General features: G+C 35.7%; 1 non-coding gene and 1 pseudogene across 1 annotated transcript; one reads left to right on the forward strand and one right to left on the reverse strand.

Moving 5' to 3' along the window:
- Positions 1 to 762: 762 nt before the first annotated feature.
- LOC114612491 lies at positions 763 to 2167 on the reverse strand (annotated as a pseudogene).
- Positions 2168 to 8766: 6599 nt separating this feature from the next.
- Positions 8767 to 8873, forward strand: LOC114612527. Its single transcript, XR_003710034.1, has one exon. It is a non-coding gene; the product is annotated as a U6 spliceosomal RNA (small nuclear RNA).
- The last annotated feature ends 1749 nt before the right edge of the window (positions 8874 to 10622 follow it).

Below are 10622 nucleotides of genomic sequence, written 5' to 3' on the forward strand. Positions count from 1 at the left end.
AAATGAAAGCACTCAACATATTAAAAGTTCACAATTATTTGTACAGAGCACATAAAAAAGTCAGCTTGCTATCCAACCGCTGTGCTTTTTAAAGAGCTACTGCAGAATTTGAAGAAAATAGACGTATTAGTTAACTTATAAAGAGATCAAAGAGCCTGAAACAAGTAGTAAAAAGAAATTTTTGCCTTTATTAGAATGGCATTAGGCCTTAAATATGCCAATTTTGGTAATCACATTATTGTTTTAATAAGAAACGACTCTACAGAATTGCAATACTGGTCCAACAGTCTTGTCTTTCTTTTAAAGCAAGAAACAGAATGTAAGTAACCAGAAAGCAGGGCAGGCATCAGCTAACCCAGGAGACTAGCTTCTTAGATCCAAGCGTTTGCAGAGAGAACCGTTGGGCTGGGGAGGGGTGGAGCAGCTCGAGATAACTGGAACCCAGAGTGTGCGCCAAGTCCCATGAGGCTGCTTGTTGAATTCATCTTTTCCTTGGTCACATTGTTTCCCTCCAATACTACAGTTTTTCTTTGACTTTTTTTCCTCAAAGTATAAAAAAAGTATGAAATATAAACAAGCTTCGGCACTGCTCCCTCAGCAGTGCCCAATCAGGCATTACAGAGCTCTCTACACACCCACAGAGCCCAGCACACTGGCGAAGTCAATAATATACAAAATATCAGGGCACAGAAAGAACTAAAACCCATTTCTTTTTTGTTACACATAAGATTCAAATATTCAACCTAAAGGAAAACAATCGTCTTGGCTCTCTTCTACATCTGCATGTTGACACACTCATTAAATATTCCTGTACGATCATGTTTGGGTAAAAACCTCAGAACCATCCATTCAGACAAAAAACAGGTCATCAGAAAGATTATCTCATTTCCATCTCCCTAACCCCAATAAACAAGGAGTCAACTTTAAGACATGACTCCAAACACTGGATTGTGACGACAAATGCTAGGTCCAATTTCTTCATAATCCTTTTTGGTGTGGCATACTTGGTAGAACTCAGGCGTGGAAGCCAGCATTGACCCTCCAAACCAGACTGCATACCGCTGCATGTGGTGTATAATAACTTGTACATCAATAGGTTTGGGCTTCAATCTACCACCGCTCAGCTCCTCGCTTAACTTCAGCCTGGCATCTACAGTTCTCTTCAAATCTCTTTGCAAACGACGTCCAAAGTCCCTGAACATGGTTGAACCACCAGAGAGGACAATGTTCTTGTAAAGAGGACGCCGGACATCAATGGGGCAATTCTGAATGACTTCATCTACAACTTCTGAGATAGGTTGTGTAAAATCTGGATTAGCAAACTCTGGATGGAAAAAGATCTCGGGTCCCAGGAATCGCTCATAGCCAACGTCAATGGAGAACTCTTTCTTTGAGATGGCGTTGACTCCGGTGTACTGTTTGATCCACTTTGACCCATCTGTGTCATACTTGTTAAACTCTTTTACTAAATCTGGACAGACATAACTGTAGCGTTCCTTCACTGCTTTCGCAGTTTCCAAGGACTGTTCAGGAGGAATTCCTACTTCTCGATCTCGCAGCAGTTGCTGAATAAAATATGTTATATCTCTTCCTGCGATTGGAATGTGTTTAATACAGCTGCCGATAACATATCCTTCAGCCACAGGAATGACATGAGTGACTCCATCTCCACTGTCTATTACTGTACCCGTCAGCGTCCGCTCTCCTACTTGTCTTGAGGTCCAGGATGCAGCTACGGCAAGAACAGCCTGCACAGCAATGTACAAGCCTGAACATTGAAGGACTCAAACATTATTTCAGCAGTATATTCCCTGTTTTCTGGGGTATTCAGTGGAGGTTCAGTCAAAAGAAAGTAATGATCTTCAGGCTCTGCCCTTAAGTATTTAAAAATCACTTGCTCCATGAACCTTTCCATTAAGTCCCAGTCTTCAACTATGCCATGGCGGATTGGCCACTTTGTTGCATATGTAGGCTTTTCTATTGCTTCATCACCAATGAAGAAGTCTAGGTCATCCACACCTTTCATCACCCTCCTGTGGGCTTGATCACCCACTTTTGCAGACTCTTTAATGGCAATACATGATGGGATGATAAACTGTGGTTCTGTATTTCCAGCATATCCTAGTTTTGTATATCCCGTGCCACAGTCCACCACACAGGCCGCCATCTTCCTCCTCGCCCGCTGCTGCCGTCCGTTCTGTGCTGCTAAGAGGCCGGGAATAGAGATGTGAGCTAGCTGACCATGCACTGGCCTGGGCCGCCCTCGGTCCTGAGGGAGGAAGGGAGGGAGACTGCCTTTCCGTGGGAAGCCAAGATGACAGCCGCTGCCGACGCCCCGGCCAGGCCAGGCCCCAGGCCGATAGAGGTTCTTAAATAGGAAATGAATCAATCCCTGAAAGAAATCCAGGAGAACAGAAACAAATGGTGAAAGGATATGAGGAAAACTGCTCAACACATGGTAATGAAAAAAAATCGATAAAAAGAAAAAAACTGAGAGAATTCTGGGAATGAAAAATTTAAGGACTTGAATAGGACCTGAGGCAGAGTTCACTAACAGAAAACAAGAGATAAAAGAGAACATCCCAAGCACTGAACATTCAAAAAACTCAGTGTCTTATCCAGCCATCATTAGAGAATCATTCTATTTGTTGGCATAGGTAGGAACAATTAGAGTCTTGGGCTTTTCTTGGTCAGGTTTAAAATGAAGAAGGTGTTCATTACTGAAAGATACAGTTTAGATTGTCCTATAATTTGACTGACATATTTAAGTTATAGGACTTCTTTTATACTATGAATGATCTCTACCTAGTATGAGCAGTTATGCATAGACATCAGATGATAGAGAAATCTCTATAAAATTTCACTTTGTGGACAAAGACTATGGTATGATTGACTAGAATCTGTCTAAGTTTGATGGTTATTAAAGAGAAATTTTTCCCATTTTTTGGAGTGGAGTGTATGTATAGATGATGAAAGGGGTTCCCAATTTGGTAACACATTACTAGGTACATTTTTCAGAGAGAGTATATATATATATATATTCTCAAACTTCCAAGTGTGTGTGTGTGTGTGTGTGTGTGTGTGTGTGTAAGTGATTATATAGAGAGACCCAAACAAATGGGCTCTCAGGCTCTCAGGTTGCTGTAAAATTTCCTATAATAGCCTGGCTCCATTATGTAAATGAATGTCTATGTCTAAATTACTTACTAAATGCCCCATCTTTGTGAGCAATCATACTGAATATTTAATTCCAAAATATGAAATTTTAGGATATAGAAACATTTAGACGATATTGAAGTAAATGTAAATACATTGATATGTGTAAGTAATTATTTAAAACAAGAAAAAAATGAGAATTTGGAGAAAATTGTTTTCATTCTGAAATACACAACTTCAAATATTCTATTACATATAAAAGAAAATATAGATTTAGAAGTCAGCATTTTACAGAGGCCATAGAAATTACAATCAAAAAATGTCCTGAACAGATTATTGAAACATTGGATAAAATGTTTTTGAGCCACTGATATTTATGCAGCTTTTAATGTATTATTTCATAAATTATTAATCACAGAAAATGTGTTTTTAAAGATAAATTGAGATAATTTTTTAGCTAATTGAATAAAATTAGTTTCAGCCACTATGCAATAGATTTACAGAACCTGTTCTGTAAATACGTGAACTTGTGACTTCAGTGATATTTTCACCTAATTATCTTTATCTTCATCTAATCACAGAAAACAGGAAGCCAATCCGTAAAAAACAGTTTACAGTGGACTTTTACAAATGTCAATATTATTGTAATTTTTTAAAAGCAAAATATCTTAGAGAGTTTGTAATTCAAAGAAACAAAACATACAGGAATTTCTTTGCTTCTTAGGGTCTCTAGTTTCTGAAAGATATTACTGGCACACTTGACAGTCAGTAGAATTTAAAATACAATTTATATTACATAAAAGATGGTATCAATGCTAAATGTGCCTTGTATGGCAACTTTCCCGTGATTATGTAAGAAGATATCTCTGTTCACAGATGATTAATGTTTCTTGCTGAATTAATTAGAAAGAAATGTGTCACAACACTGGCAACTAATTCTAAAATGGTTTACAGAGAGAGATGGAGCATATGCAGCTGAAAAGAAACTACTCAGAGTTGATATGTAGAAGTTGAATCTTACTCAAAATCTAGAAGTCTTCCAGTCTGAGATAAAGGGAAACAAGAGAAGAAAATCCCAGCCAAATAAATCAATAAAAATTATTTTTAAAAGGAATCAGTAATTAAACAAAAATTTCAAAATGTAATATTAAAAATATAACAATGGTTAGTAAAAATATTATCATAAAATCTATTCTAACATGCCATCAAATTAAAAAATATAAAATTGCATTTTTTGAATTCTGTAATACCTTCTGCCAATAACACAATGGAAAGAGTTTTATCAGTATTAATATGGTGTATTATATTTGTGGATTCCCTGAGACAATATATTGTATATAAATACACAAATTGTATGTAAAATATGACATAATATATTATATACAATATATATATGTATGCATAAAATGTAAAATATACAAAATATAAAAATAAGCTTACCCTCCCCAAGCTGGCCTTCAGAGACCATTGTTCTCCTTGGCACATGGAAGAAAAGTTGAATCTTCTTCAAATATAAAATGGATCAATATGGAGATGAAGAAAAATGAGAAAAGAGTCAACCTTCTGTATCCTGTGTCCTCCCAGGCAGCACTTTCGACTCATGGCACACATAACCCTACTGCAGCAAATCTTATCAAGATACTGGACATGGATCCTTTAACCTTGAGACTTCAGTCATGAAATGAATTTTTGTTCCTTAGCCTCTAAGGCTCTATTAACAATATCAACTATTTTCTTCTTCAGAAAAATATCAAAATCAAAATATAGCAGCAATTTCTCCAGGTTTCCTTATTTTTCTATTATTTCTGATTCCATTAGGTCTTATATTGTGAGTCTCCATTAGAGATTCTACCCTGCTCTGGCTCTTTAAATATGTGTGTCTGCCAGATGTCTAAGTTGCCTTGTAAAATTTATTAAATTTGCCATTGTATATTTTTTCTCATTTATTGCTGACTAGTAAGTCATAGGAGAGTATATTTTTCCTAATGATTCTGTTTCACTTAAGGTATCAACTAGGATATTATATAGATTCCAAATTTTTATCCTTCCTTTAATGTCTTCTATGTTAATGGGACAATTCTTTTCCCTGCAAGAAAGCTACAAGGATAACTTACAGAAGGAATTTGCTTATTTATTTATGTATACAGGTTCTCATTGTGCTATCCACATTGGTGTAGAACTTGCTGGCACAGAGTTTGGTCTTGCAGTCAACATTCTCCTCTAAAATACTGGAAATGTAGATTGTGTCATGTTGTCTGACTTATTTTCCATTTCTTTATCAGTGAAACCAATGTTTTCTTTAAATTTACTTGAGTTTCATCATTCTTTTTATATTTTTGTGCATGGATTACCTATTTACCATTACGAACAGCTCTTCCCTGCAGCTCCTTGCATTCTCCTCACTTGCTCCTTGTCAAATTCATGGCATATTTTTTCTTTTTAAATTTGTATTCATCATTCCATTTGCTTACATCTCAAAATATATCCCAGTTACCTACCCTGCCACCCCCCATTGCATATCTACCCTCTCCCCTTCCTGTTCCCTGTAAGAAAGTTCTCCCGCATCCTTCTGCACTCTCCTACCCACCACTACAGAATTTCCTACTCTGCGGCATCAATCTTCCCCAAGATTTTTTTTTTAAATCCAGAAATATTTCTATCCAAAGGAAAAACAGGGACAAAATATGGAACAGAGACTGAAGGAAGGGCCAACTGTTGAACAGCCCCACTTGAGGATACATCATGTCTGTAGACACCAAACCCATTACTGTTGTCTTGGTCAAGAGGCACTTGCAGACAGGAACCAAATGTGGCAGCTCCTGAGTGGTCAGGCCAGCAACTGTCCAAAGCAGAGGCAGATGCTTGGAGTCTACCACCAGACTGGACTCAGGGAACCTGATGGGGGAGGTGGCAGAAGGACTGGAGGAGTAGAGGAGGACTATATCTCCATTTGAAGAACAACATAGGCTGGCCTGACCGTTCAAGTCTCCCAGAGCCTAGATCACCAACCAAGGAGTGTACCTAAAGGGATCTTTGGCTCCAGACACATATCTAGCAGAGAAGGGCCTTGTCTGACAGCAATGGGAGTGGAGGCCCTTCATGTCATCTTATTAATAAATTTTATTTACTTATATACATATATACAAAATTTATAAATATATAAATATAATTTATATCTATCTATATCTATCTACATATATATACAATCTGAGCTCACTTTTTGTTACTCATGTATATGTGTTCAGAAATGACTGTTGGGAATTAGTTAGCCTATAAAAGGACTTATTCTTTAAAAAAATAATTATTTCTCTTAGTATCTTTAATCGATTATAGCTCTTCACTTGGATGTGGAACATTGTGCGAGATTTCCCCAATTCACATTTGCTTTTCAATTGGTGTTATCAATTTTCAGGGCTTGTTAGACAACTATGCTGCTGAGAATTTTATAGGTACTCTCTCTTGTATAGAAAGCACTACCTGTCAACAGGTACCCAGGATCTTAAAATCTTTCTGCCTCCTCTTCAGTGTTACCTGATTATTAGGTGTAGGGGCTGTGTTGTAAATTTTTCCATAGAGATTGGATACTACATGATCAGTGGTTTTCAATACTTTGATCAATTGTGTCTTTATGTAATTTTCTCCATCAGTTCCAAAAAAGGGGCCATAGTTCTACTTATATCTAGAGAATCAGAGCCAGGATCCACAGATAGAATCCCACCAATGGCTTGTAAGACTCTCCACAGGTAAGGTGCATGTCATCAAGCCAAACAACCTGAGTTCCATCGTCAGGACTTATACAGCAGGAAAACACAGTGGACTTCCCAAGATTTCCTCTGATCTACATGTAAGTCCTAAAATAAACACACACACACACACAGACACACACACACACCACATACATATGCACAAAACAAATAAAAATAATATTTCTCAGCAAAATAATAGTAAACTGAATTTTAAAAAAATAAAATATTATACTCATCAACATGGAGTATATTCCAAGAATGATAGATTGACTTAGCATACTAAACCTAATCAATATAACTGGAATTAATGGAATATAAGGAAGTTTAATAAGATCATTTAATTAATTAATTCAATTCACCTTTATCGTAACTCCTTCTTGGTTAAAATTAGAAAGCTTAACAACTTAGAAAAGAAATATAGCTTTTTCAACCTGATGTGTAAACTTGTAGAAAAAGCCCATAGTTAGTCATCTCAGGTAAAAATTAAAGAAAAACTGAGATGGAAACAGTGGCATATACCTGTAATATTGGCACTTGGGAAAGAGAGCAGAGAATCAGAAGGTCAAAATCAGCTTTAGCTACACGGTGAGTTTTTGATACCAGCTTTGAATCTATGAGACTTTGTCCCCCAGACAAACAAAGAAACAGAAGAAATATGGCAATTTTAAAATCAGGAGCAAGATTAGTATATATTTTTAAAATAATCTGATTAATATTGTACTCAGTTTTGTACATGCAATTAGTCAAGAAAACAAGAGAGAGGTGAAAGAAAGAAAGAAAAGAAAAAGTGACAATTGCATTGAAAGAGAACAAAGGTATAAGTACATATAACATATGTGTTGTGATTGACATAATAGACTTGAAATTTTTAAGATAATCAAATGTTCTAAAACTAAACTTTTAAAACTACTAAATTAGCCCAACAAGCAGTTAGTTATAAGACAAATATTGATAAACAAATTGAATTTCTGCACACATTAATGAGCAATTTCAATATTATAATAATAAAATTATCCCATGAAGATTGTTTTCTCAAGAAAAAAATCTAAGAGTTTATTTAGAAAAATAGATGCAATACTTGTATAATCAAAAGCATGAAAGCTTGGGGCTGGAGGATGGTTGAACAGTTATTGCTTAGAATACTTTCAGAGCACTGGGGTTTGATTCTCAGCACCCATGCTGAGTTGCTCACATCTGCCTGTGTCTCCAGGTGCAGAGCATCTAAAGCCATCTCCTGGCTTCTGCAGGGACTTATTTGCACAGAGCATTCATACAAACAAACACACACACTCACAAATCAGAAATAAAAATAAACGTAATTATGAAAATTAAAAATGAAGCTCTGAAAATTACTTTAAGGAAATAAAGAAGCTGTATATATCGAAACACATTTTGTGTTTCCTTGATTAGAAAAACTCATTTTTAAGATAGCAATACATCCTAGACTAATCAACAAATTTACCACCATCTCTGCAAAATACCCATTTTCCACATGTTTAATTTGTATTAATAACTAACATATTAGTTTTGATAGTTAAAACCATCTGGAAAGAGGGAAAATTCAAAGTACTCATATTTTATGGTATAAAATATCCCTGCAAAGTTACAGTAATAAAAACAACATAGGGAATGTTTGTCAGTTAAATACAATTTACATTCTGGAAATAAAACTGAACACTATGGTCAATTGATTTTCACCAATGGCATTCAAACTCTCTAATGGGGATGTTGGTGATATTATCAGCAAATCTACAGTATTTAGTCTTCCATTCTTTATATCTATATAGCAGAATAAATCTAAAATGGAATGAGATATAAGTGTAAGAAATAAAGCTATTAAATTCCTCTAAAAAACATAGAACAAGTGCTCGCTTCGGCAGCACATATACTAAAATTGGAACGATACAGAGAAGATTAGCATGGCCCCTGCGCAAGGATGACACGCAAATTCGTGAAGCATTCCATATTTTTCAGAGTACCATGTCTTCTTAAGAATAGCAGGGAGACCATAACTCAAGCAGTGTACCATATCTTCTGAAGAACTGCAGGTAGATCATAATTCAAGGCAGTGTACCATATAGACCATGACATGTTTCAAGGCACAGGCCAAGAAGATTTTGTACTTTTCCACCACCTGGACCCTCTTACCCCCTCCCCTTGTAAAACACGTTATAAAAAAGCATTTCATGTTCAAAAAAAAAAGAAATTAAAAAAAAAAAGAAAAAAAAACATAGAACAAAAATTATTTGTGTGAAATACAATAGGGTTCTAAAATATGATAAATGGAAGAATAATAAGAAAAATAAAAATTGGAATTCACCAAAATAAAGATGTGATAGTCAAGGGACAGAATATCAAAAGTAAAAACATAAGAGACTTGAATTCAAAATATATAATAACAGGTCAATGTATCCTAACTGAAAGTGGCAGACATTTGAAGACATTTCTTTTTTTTCTTTTTATTGGATGATTTATTTACATTTCATATGTTATCCCCTTACCCCATCCACCACCCACCCAGGAACCCCCTATCCCCTCACCCCTCCTTCTGCTTCTCTGAGGATATACCCCTACTTATCCCCAACTCCCACCTCCCCACCCTCAAATTCCCACCCCCTGGGGCATCCAGCCTTCAGGAAACCAAGGATCTCTTCTCCCACCTATGCCCAGCAGGGCCCTCCACCCTTACATATACAGCTGAAGCCATGGATCCCTCCCTAAGTGCTCCCAGGCTGATGGTTTAGACCCTGGAAGCTCTGGTTGGTTGGTATTGTTGCTCTCCTCATGGGGCCCCAAACCCGACATTTCTTTAAAGAAGATACAGATATACCAAACAAGTCCATGTGAGATGTTGAAACTCATTGTCCCTAAGGGAAATATCTTCTTCGTAAAATCCAAGTAAATCCAGGAGTAACATTCTAGAAGAAATGTGGACTCTTCATACATTGTTAGTGGAAACAAAATCTTACATCCTAAGTTAGTTTACTATTTTATCAAAGTATTAAACATAATATCAGTAAATCTACTCTTCAGTATACCCCAAATAAAATAAACTATGGATCTACATGAAAAAGTATGAATATTTATAATAATAGCATTCATAAAACTCCCCAAATGGGACCAATAGATGCTATACCATAGGTGATCTTGAAATAAACTTTCTATGAGGCCACATATGCAATTTAAAATATAAGAAATATCCATGCAAAACAACTGATAAACAAAAATAGATATCAGCTTTTAGGAGCTGGAAAAGAGAAAAGTGTGTTGATGTGTGTGATATATATTTTTATAGTGATATATTCTAATCAAAAGAGCAGTGATTGAAGAAGTTGAGAATCTCAAAAATTACAGTGAAATAAGAATTCAGTAGGTTATATGAACTATCATTTTTATCAAAAGTCTATCCAAATAATATCAACCCAATCTTCTCTTGTTGATTTTTCTTCTAATTTCTATATATGTGTACTGTACTAATATAATCCCCCCTTCTTTCTCCTTCTTTTAACAACCTACCACTCTCACTCAATTTCATGGTCTTTCATTTCTTAATTAATATTGTTGCTCACATAAACATATGAACATAAATAAATAAAACTTGCAGAGTCCCTGTAGTATTTTTGCATATAAGATATCAAGGCTGACTACTCACTATTAGGCTACCAATCAAGGATTCTTCCCGATAGAAAAATAATTCTTCTCTTGGAAGTCATTAATTGC

Source organism: Grammomys surdaster, unplaced genomic scaffold (genome assembly GCF_004785775.1).
Source record: "Grammomys surdaster isolate TR1022 unplaced genomic scaffold, NIH_TR_1.0 126163, whole genome shotgun sequence".
Classification (NCBI taxonomy): Eukaryota; Metazoa; Chordata; class Mammalia; order Rodentia; family Muridae; genus Grammomys; species Grammomys surdaster.